Source organism: Carlito syrichta, unplaced genomic scaffold (assembly GCF_000164805.1).
Source record: "Carlito syrichta isolate Samal-C Ts95f unplaced genomic scaffold, Tarsius_syrichta-2.0.1 Scaffold287835, whole genome shotgun sequence".
NCBI lineage: Eukaryota > Metazoa > Chordata > Mammalia > Primates > Tarsiidae > Carlito > Carlito syrichta.
Window position 1 is genome coordinate 10,572 of NW_007231931.1, and position 9,367 is coordinate 19,938.

At 44.9% G+C, this 9,367-nt stretch overlaps 1 pseudogene across 1 annotated transcript; it reads left to right on the forward strand.

Annotated features, from left to right (window-relative positions):
* The first annotated feature begins 5,864 nt into the window (after positions 1-5,864).
* LOC103255113 lies at positions 5,865-6,783 on the forward strand (annotated as a pseudogene). Its single transcript, XR_504004.2, has one exon. The product of XR_504004.2 is annotated as a tubulin alpha chain-like (transcript).
* The last annotated feature ends 2,584 nt before the right edge of the window (positions 6,784-9,367 follow it).

The window sequence follows — 9,367 nt, forward strand, 5'->3', positions numbered from 1 at the left end:
CTCACCTCAGCCTCCCAAAGGCGTGGGATTACAGGCTGAGCCACCGAGCCTGGCTGGCAGAATGGATTTTTAAAAAATGACTCACCTATATGCTGTCTCTAAGAAACTCACTTCAACAGTAATGAAATAGGCAGGTTAAAAGTAAAAGGACGGAAAAAGATATAGTAAACCAATATATATATATATATATTTTTAAGTTGGAGTCTCACTCTGTCACCCAGACTGGAGGGTAGTGGCCGCTCCCAGCCACCGCAGCCTCGACCTGCTGGGCCCGGCGATCCTTCTGCCTCAGCCTTCCGAGTGGCCGGAACTACAGGTGCGCGCTACCACGCCCGGCTGATTTTTTGATTTATTGTAGAGATGAGGTCTCGCCAAGTTGCCCAGGCGGGTCACGAACCCGCGGGCTCAGGCAATCCACTCACCTCAGCCTCCCAAAGGAGCGGGATTACAGGCTGAACCACCGAGCCCGGTTTAGCAAACCAATATTAATGAAAAGCAGTAGTGGCTATATTGATATCAGAGAAAGTAGACTTTAGAACAAAGAAGATTACCAGGTACCGAGAAGACAGTACATGGGGATAAAGAGTCAACCCACCAAGGAGACACAGTGTAACCGTGGTAGGTCCGTTGCCCAGTGGGTGCACAAGTCAATTCGCTGAGACGCCAGGTTGAGGCAGAGAAAGAGGCTTAATAGTAGGGCCGCTCCATGAGGAGATGGGAAGAAACCTTAAATCCATCTCCCTGAAGAGTTTGGGGATAGGGTTTCTTTCTTTCTTTTTTTTAGATTAGAAAATATAGTTTATTTTTTATTTTATTTTTATTTTTTTATCAATATTTTTTATTATGGTTTTGTGGGGTACAGTTAAGGGTTAGGTGTACAATTACGTTTCATTCAGGCACCCTGTTGATGATAGGTGTTTCCCCATCCCCAGACAGATATTTGCTACTATTAATCCCATCCCCCTCCCCCCAGAAAATATAGTTTATTTAAAAGCTAAATTAGAGAGAGAGAGAGAGAGAGAGAGAGAGAAAGAGGAGATTCACCTCACCAGGGCAGAGAAGGGAGCCAAAGCCAGGAAGCATGGCGACAGCCATAGCCCAAAGAGCACATGGCCACACCACAGTCTAGTAAGACAACAGCCGGGGAAAGCGTTTTTAAAGGTTTTGGAGTAGACAGAAGTGTGCTCATTGGGTGAAAAGTGCCAGGGTGAAGTCATGGGACAGGGAGGTGAAGAAACTATATTCTCGTGCTGATTTTGCTCCTCTGTGGAAGTCTTCACACTGGTTGGCTGTCAGTCGTTACCCTGGAATTCAGGATCTGAAAAACATCTTTTTTTTTTTTTTTTGAGTCGGAGTCTCACTCTGTCACCCAGGCTGGAGTGCAGTGGCACACTCATGGCCACCACAGCCTCAACCTGCTGGGCTCCGGTGATCCTTCCACCTCAGCCTTCCATATAGTTGGAACTATAGGTATGCACCACCATGCCTGGCTAACTTTATGACTTATTGTAGAGATGAGGGCTCATCATATTGCTCAGGCTGGTCTCGAACCCCTGGGTTCAGGCAATCATCTCGCCTCTGCCTCCCAAAGTGCTGGGATTACAGGCGTGAGCCACCACACCTGGCTTAACTTTTTTATTTATTGTAGAGATTAGGTCTCTCTAAGTTGCCCAGGCTGGTCTCACACCCCTGCACCTGCATCTTAAACAATTCTTAGAGAAAAGCGTTATGATTCTAATGTCAGAAATTCTATATACAGGAGCACTGGCAATGTAAATGGCTAGTATTTCATGACTTTGGGTTACAAGGATGTGGGTCAAAGTGCAGCCTGATTAATGTTTAATTATAACTACATTTCTGTCCAGAATTTCTGTTAACCCTCTGAGGATGGCTTCGATAATAATCCTAAATGTATATGCGCCAAACCACAGAGCCACAAAATATGTGAAACAAAAACAGGTAGAAATGAAAGATGCAGACAAATCCATCAACAACTGATTGAACAGCTACACAGGAAATCAGCAAAGATACATAGAAGAACCCAGCAGCATCATCAACCAGCAGGATCTAATTGATGTTGATAGAATGTACCACCACACTTCAGCAGATATGTCTAGCTCTTTTCAAGTGCCCAAGGAGCATATATTAACATACACCATTTATCTTGAGACATAAAACAAACCTCAAATTCAAGGGAATTAAAATGATGCAAAAATGGGTCCACTTGGCCACAATGGAGTCCAAATAGAAATCAATAACAGACAGATCTCCAAACACTTGGAAGCTAAACAGTAGGCTTCAAATAACCCATGTGTAGCTGGGTGTGGTGGCTCAAGCCTGTAATCCCAGCACCTTGGGAGGCTGAGGTGAGAAGGTTGCCTGAGTCCAGGGGTTTGAGGCTAGCCTGGGCAACTTGGCAAGGCCTCATTTCTGCAATAAATAAAAAAAAATTAGACGGGTGTGGTGGCACCTGCCTGTAGCTCCGGCTACTTGGAAGACTGAGACGGAAGGATTGCCTGAGCTCAGCAGGTGGAGGCCACGGTGGCCATGAGCATGTCACTGCACTCCAACCGGGTGACAAAATGAGATTCCAACTCAATAAATAAATAAATAAATAAATAAATAAATAAATAAATAAATAAATCATGTGTTAAAGAGGAAGTCTCAAGGGAAATTTTTTAAAAACCATGAAATTGAATAAAAATGAAGTGATAGCATACAATATGGTGAGACACAGTTCACCCAGTGAAGAGAGTAGAACTTATAGCACTAAATGCTTACATTTGAAAAAAGAAAAAGTCTCAAATCAATCATCTAAACTCCTAACAAAAGAAATTTTTAAAAAGAGCAGAATAAACCCAAACCAAGCAACAAGGAAGAAATTATAAAGACCAAACATCAATGAAATTGACAACAGCAACAACAAAAAAAGAAAATCAATGAAACCCAAAGTTGATTTTTTGGAAAATGTCAGTACACAGCCAGGCATGGGAGTGCGTGCCTGTAGCTCCATCTCCTTGGAAGACTGAGGCAGAAGGATCGCCGGAGCCCAGCAGATTGACACTGGGGTGGCCATGAGTGTGCCATGGCACTCCAACCTTGGCAACAAAGTGAGACTCTGACTCAAAAAAAAAAACAACAAAAGAAGCCAGGCTCAGTGGCTCAGCCTGTAATCCCGCACCTTTGGGAGGCTGAGGTGAGTGGATTGCCTGAGCCCGCGGGTTCGCGACCCGCCTGGGCAGGCGAGACCTCATCTCTACAATAAATAAAAAAAAATTAGCTGGGAGTGGTAGCGTGCACCTGTAGTTCCAGCTACTTGGAAGGCTGAGGCGGAAGGATTGCCCGAGCCCAGCAGGTCGAGGCTGCGGCCACTGCACTCCAGTCTGGGCGACAGTGAGACTCCAACTCAAAAAAAAAAAAAAAAAGAGAAAATGTCAATATAATTGACAAGCCTATAGTAAGACTGACCAAAGAGAGAGAGAGAGAGAGAGAGAGAGAGAGAGAGAGAAGATACAAATCAGAAATAAAACGGGAAACCACTACAGACCCTGCAGACTTCAAAAGGGTAATAAGGGAATATGAGTGTTACACCTACACACATAAATTCAACAGCTTAGAACTAATTTCTCAGAAAATGCAAACTACCACAACTTACCCAATATGAAATAGATAGTTTGAATAGCCCTGTGACTATTAAGGAAATTAAATTTGTAATTGTTTTATTTGCTATTATTTTTTTCAGCTGGGGTCTCAATCTGTTGCCCAGGTTAGAGTGCAGTGGCATGATCATGGCTCACTACAGTCTTGATCTCCTGGGCTCAGATGATTCTTCCGCCTCAGCCTCTTGAGTAGCTGGTAATACAGGCATGTACCACCATGCCCGGATGATTTTTTTTTTTTTGTAGAGACGAGGTTTTGCTATGTTATTCAGGCTGGTCTTGAACTCCCATCTTGGTCTCTCAAAGTGCTAGAATTACAGATGTGAGCTGCCGCTCCTGGCCTAAATTTGTAATTTAAAAATTCCCCAAAAAGAAATCTCTGGTCTAGATGTTTTCACTGGAGAATTCTACCAATTGTTTGAAGAAATATTAACATTCATTCTACACAAACTCTTCCAGAAAACAGAAATGGAGGGAATACTTCCCAACAGACACAAAAACCAGACAAAAACTGTAAAAACAACAAGTACAGACCAGTAGCTCTCAGGACGATAGGCACAGAAATCCTTAACAAAATCTTGCAAATAGAATTCAGCAATATGCAAAAGAATTGCGTACCATGACAAGGGAGGTTTATCTCAGGAATACCAGATTGGATCAATATTTGAAAATCAATCAATGCAATCCACCATATTAAAAGATTAAAAAGGAAACATTACATAATCATGTCAATCAATGCAAAAAGCATGAAAAGTTGGCAAAATTGAGCACTCATGCGTGATTATAAAAACTTTTGGAAAAATAGGAATAGAGAAAAAACTTTCTCAACTTGACGAAAAACTCTATAACACCCCTGCACCCCTGCCCTGTCCCTCCACTAAAAAACCTTACAACTAATATCATGTCTTTTTTTTTTTTTTTGAGTTGGAGTCTTACTCTGTCACCCAGACTGTAGTGCAGTGGCCACTACCGCAGCCTCGACCTGTTGGGCTCCGACGATCCTTCCGCCTCAGCCTTCCAAGTAGCCGGAATTACAGGCAGGCGCTACCATGCCCGGCTGATTTTTTGATTTATTGTAGAGATGAGGTCTCGCTGCCCAGACGGGTCTCGAACCCGCGGGCTCAGGCAATCCACTCACCTCAGCCTCCCAAAGGCGCAGGATGACAGGTTGAGCCACCGAGCCCGGCTAATTTTTTGATTTATTATAGAGATGAGGTCTCCCCAAGTTGTCCAGGCTGGTCTCGAACCTGTGGGCTCAGGCAATCCTTTCACTTGGGCCTCCCAAAGTGCTGGGATTATAGGTGCGAGCCACCGTGACCAGCCAAAATCATACTTAATGATGTAAAACTGTACGCTTTCCCCCTAAACTGGAACAAAATAAAGATATTCACTCTCATGACTCTTATTCAGCATAGTATTTGATGTTCCAGCCAGTGCAATAAGGCAGGGAAAAAAAAGAAAAAAGAAAAATAGGAAGAAATAAAACTGTCCTTGTTTGTATAAGATACAATTATCTACTTAGAAAACCTCAAAGAAGCTATTTTAAAAAACCCCTCCTAGAACTAATAAGTAAATTTAGCAAGGTCTCAGAAAACAAAACCAAGTTCAGCATACATATGCCAATAGCACCTACTTCACATCATATACAAAAATTAAAATAAAAGGGATCAAATAAATGTAAGAGCTAAAGATAGAAAAATTCTTAGAAGAAAAATAAGTATAAATGTTCATGACCTTGAACTGGCCAATTGATTCTTAGATATGACAACAAAAGCACAAATAACCAAAGAAAAAACAGATAAATTGAGCTCCGTAAAAATTAAAAAGTTTTGTGGTCGCGTTCGGTGGCTCAGCCTGTCATCCCAGCACTTTGGGAGGCCGAGGTGAGAAGATTGCCTGAGCCCATGGGTTCGAGACCAGCCCGAGCAATGTGGTGAGACCTCGTCTCTACAACAATTCAAAAATTAGCTGTAATTCCGGCTACTTGGAAGGCTGAGGTGGAAGGATCGCTGGAGCCCAGAAGGTCAACGCTGGGGTGGCTGTGAGTGTGCCACTGCACTCCAGCCTGGGCGATGGAGTGAAACTTCAACTCAAAAAATGTTTTGGAAGTTCTTTTACATCGACCGCCTAAGAGTCACACTGTAAGAAGCAACAACCTCTCCTCGTCGTCTCCACCATCTGCTCTGCAGCTGCAAAGCAGCAACCATGCGTGAGTCCTTCTCCATCCACATCAGCCAGGCTGGTGTCCAGATTGGCAATGTCTGCTGGGAGCTCTATTGTCTGGAACATGGCATCCAGCCCAATGGCCAGATGCTAAGTGACAAGACCATTTTGGGAGGAGATGACTCCAACACACTTTTCAGTGAGACGGGTGCTGGCAAGCATGTGCCCAGGGCAGTTTTTGTAGACCTGGAACTCACCGTCATTGATGAAGTTTGCACTGGCACCTACTGCCAGCTCTTCCACCCTGAGCAGCTCATCACAGGCAAGGAAGATGATGCCAACACCTGTGCCCGATGGCACTACACCATGGGCAAGGAGATCATTGACCTTGTCTTGGATAGAATTCGCAAGGTGACTGAGCAGTGCACAGGGTTTTCGGGGCTTCTTGGTTTTCCACAGCTTTGGTGGGGAAACTGGGTCTATGTTCACCTCCCTGCTGATGGGATGTCGCCATTTACCTAGCCCCCCAGGTTTCCACAGCTGGAGTTGAGCCCTACAATTCCATCCTCACCACCCACACCACCCTGAAGCACTCTGATTGTGCCTTCATGGTAGACAATTAGGCCATCTCTAACTTTTTTCCTAGAAACCTTGATATTGAACGCCCAACCTACATCAACCTGAATAGGTTGATAGGACAGATTTAACTTAGTATCACTCCATCAATGCTTCCCTTAGATTTGATGGAGCCCTGAATGTTGAGCTGAGAGACTTCCAGACCAACTTGGTACCCTGTCCTCGCCTTCACTTCCCTCTGGCCACATATGCCCCTGTCATCTCTGCTGAGAAAGTCTACCATGAACAACTTTCTGTAGCAGAGATCGCCAGTGCTTGCTGTGAGCCAGCCAACCAGATGGTGAAATGTGACCCTCGCCACGGTAAATACATGGCAAGATCTCATTTCTACAATAAATCAAAAAATTAGCTGAGCATGGTGGCTCATGCCCGTAGCTCCAGCTACTTGGAAGGCTGAGGCAGAAGGATCGCCGGAGCCCAGCAGGTGGAGGCTGTGGTGGCTGTGAGCATGGCACTGCACTCCAGCCTGGGCGACAGAGTGAGACTCAGACTAAAAAAAAAAAAAAAAGTTTTAAAAGGCTTCTCTTGGACTTTTGATGGAGGACTCAGGCAATCCGCTCAACTCCGCCTCCCGAAAGGCTGGGATTACAGGCATGAGCCACCATGCCTGGCTAAAAACAGTATTTTGGAAATCAATTGTATTGTTTTTTTCTGTCACCCAGGCTGGAGGGAAGTGGCACAACCTCGACCTGCTGGGCTCAGGTGATCCTTCTGCCTCAGCCTTCCAAGTAGCAAGAACTGCAAGCGTGCACTACCACACCTGGCTAATTTTTTGATTTATTGTAGAGATGAGGTCTCACCAAGTTGCCCAGGCTGATCTTGAACCCGTAGTTTCAGGCAATCCTCTCGCCTCAGGCTCCCAAAGTGCTGGGATTATAGGCGTGAGCTACCGGGCCTGGTATATAAATTGTATTTATGGGGAAGATGGGACAGAATATACAGGCTAGAAGTCGTCCCATACAAGTATGGCCAACTGAAGTGCAAAAGTAACTCAACAGAGGAAGAATAAATAGTCTTTTCAATAAATTGTGCTGAACATGAGGTATATATATCCTTGTGGACCAGAATCCAGGCTGCAATACAATACAATAAGGGACCCCAATACTCCACTGTCAGCAAAGGACAAATCAGCCAGAAAGAAAGTCAGCAAGGAAACAGAGGACTTGAACAACTCCGTTGACCAAATGAACCTAAACAATATGTGCAGAAATATCATCCAACAGCAGAATATACATTCTTTTCAAGCATACGTGGAACATTCTCCAGAACAGATGATATTTTTAAGCTGCAAGACAAGTCTTAACAAATTTAAAAAGATTGAAATCTAATTAAGTGCCGGGCTCGGTGGCTCAGCCTGTCATCCCACGCCTTTGGGAGGCTGAGGTGAGTGGATTGCCTGAGCCCGCGGGTTCGAGACCCACCCGGGCAGCAAGACCTCCTCTCTACAATAAATAAAAAAATCAGCCGGGCGTGGTAGCGCGTGACTGTAATTTCGGCTACTCGGAAGGCTGAGGCGGAAGGATCGCCGGAGCCCAGCAGGTCGATGCTGCGGTGGCCCGGGAGCGGCCACTGCACTCCAGTCTGGGCGACAGAGTGAGACTCCAACTCAAAAAACAAAAAACAAAATAAAACAACAAAAAAAAGAAATCTAAGTAAGTATTTTTTTCCAATAATAAAGTAGGAAAGTAGAAATCAATCATAAGAGAAAAATTGGGAAATTTACAAATATGTGAGAATTAAACAACACTCTTGAGCAACCAATGGGGTCAAAGTAATAAGAGGGGAAATTAAAATAATATTTTGGGTCGGGCTCGGTGGCTCAGCCTGTAATTCCAGCACTTTGGGAGGCCGAGGCAAGTGGATTGCCTGAGCCCGCGGGTTCGAGACCCACCCGGGCAACTTGGCGAGACCTCGTCTCTACAATAAATCAAAAACTAGCCGGGCGTGGTAGTGCCCGCCTGTAGTTCCAGCTACTTGGAAGGCTGAGGCGGAAGGATCGCCGGAGCCCAGCAGGTCGAGGCTGCGGTGGCCGGGAGCGGCCACTGCACTCCAGTCTGGGTGACAGAGTGAGACTCCAACTCAAAAAATAAATAAAATAAAATAAAATAAAATAATATTTTGAGGCCAGGCGGGGTGAGTCACGCTTATAGTCCCAGCACTTTGGGAGGCCAATGTGAGAGGATTGCCTGAGTCCATGGATTCAAGACCAGCCTGGGCAACTTGGCGAGACCTCATCTCTACAAAAAATTAGCCGAGTGTGATGGCATGTGCTTGTAGTTCCAACTACTTGGAAGGTTGAGGTGGAAGGGTTGCCTAAGCCCAGCAGTTCGAGGCTGCGGTGGCCGTGAGCGTGACAATGCACTCCAGCCCGGGTGACAAAGTGAAACTCCAACAACAACAACAAAATTTTTTTTGAGATGAACCAAAATGGAAACACAATGGATCAAAACTTATGAGACACAGCAAAAGCAACTCTAATAGGGATTTATAGCGAGAAACACCTACATTAAGCAGAAAGAAACACCGCAAATAATTTTACACCTCTAGAAACTAGAAAAAGAACAAACTAAGTCCAAAGTAAGCAGAAGGGAGAAAACAATAAAGATAAGAGCAAACATAAGTAAGATAATGTTTAAAAGTCCATATTACCCAGGGCAATCTACAGATTCAAAGCAATCCCTATCAAAATTTCTTTTATGGCCGGGCTCGGTGGCTCAGCCTGTAATCCCGCGCCTTTGGGAGGCTGAGATGAGTGGATTGCCTGAGTCCGCGGGTTCGAGACCCGCCTGGGCAGCGAGACCTCATCTCTACAACAAAAATTAAAAAATCAGCCGGGCGTGGTAGTGCATGCCTATAATTCCGGCTACTTGGAAGGCTGAGGCAGAAGGATCACAGGAGCCCAGTGGGTC